Genomic DNA, 709 nt, shown 5'->3' on the forward strand with positions numbered 1-709 from the left:
CACCTCCTATCCACATGAGGTGTTCGATGAAATGCCTGAGCCACGCTAGTTAAGCTTCTCCTCTCGAAGCTCGACCTCCAAACTCGACCTCCAAGCTCCATTTTCCTCGAGATTTGTCTAGGTTTAGCGGTCCGTCAAGTCCCGTCCCCGTATTCACCATCGTCGATCGCCCGCGCCGATCTCGTCGCCGGCACCACCATGATGAGCCTCTTGTTCTTATCTTCTTTATGAAAGAAAAAAAATTCTTACTTGTATGATTAGATAGATACTTGTCTAATTTTCTTACTTTTATTATTGCTTGTTATTATATAGTGCGATGGTTTTGGTATCCGCCCCCGTCAGCCCTTGTCCTGGCTATGATTCGAATGTGATATATATTATCTTTTATAACTATTTGGTTCATTTATTGTTTATGACAATTATGCCGACCACCGTGACATAGATTTTATTTAACTAGGAGGTATGTGAACCGGAAATTCGAACTGACCCTATTGTCGAGAGGTTAAATTTAATTGAAGAAGAAAACAATTACTTGAAGCAAAAAATAAGAAAATTGAGGAGGAGAAGATGATATTGGAGTTGCATGTTGCGGATGTCATCGATGATCATAAGATCAAGATGGATGCAATGCGGTTGGAGATTAGAAAGATTAGAAAATATGCCATTCATACCGAGGCTTGGTATCATTATGCTGTTGGATCAATTGTTA

This window comes from Triticum aestivum, chromosome 5A (assembly GCF_018294505.1).
Source record: "Triticum aestivum cultivar Chinese Spring chromosome 5A, IWGSC CS RefSeq v2.1, whole genome shotgun sequence".
Taxonomy (NCBI): domain Eukaryota; kingdom Viridiplantae; phylum Streptophyta; class Magnoliopsida; order Poales; family Poaceae; genus Triticum; species Triticum aestivum.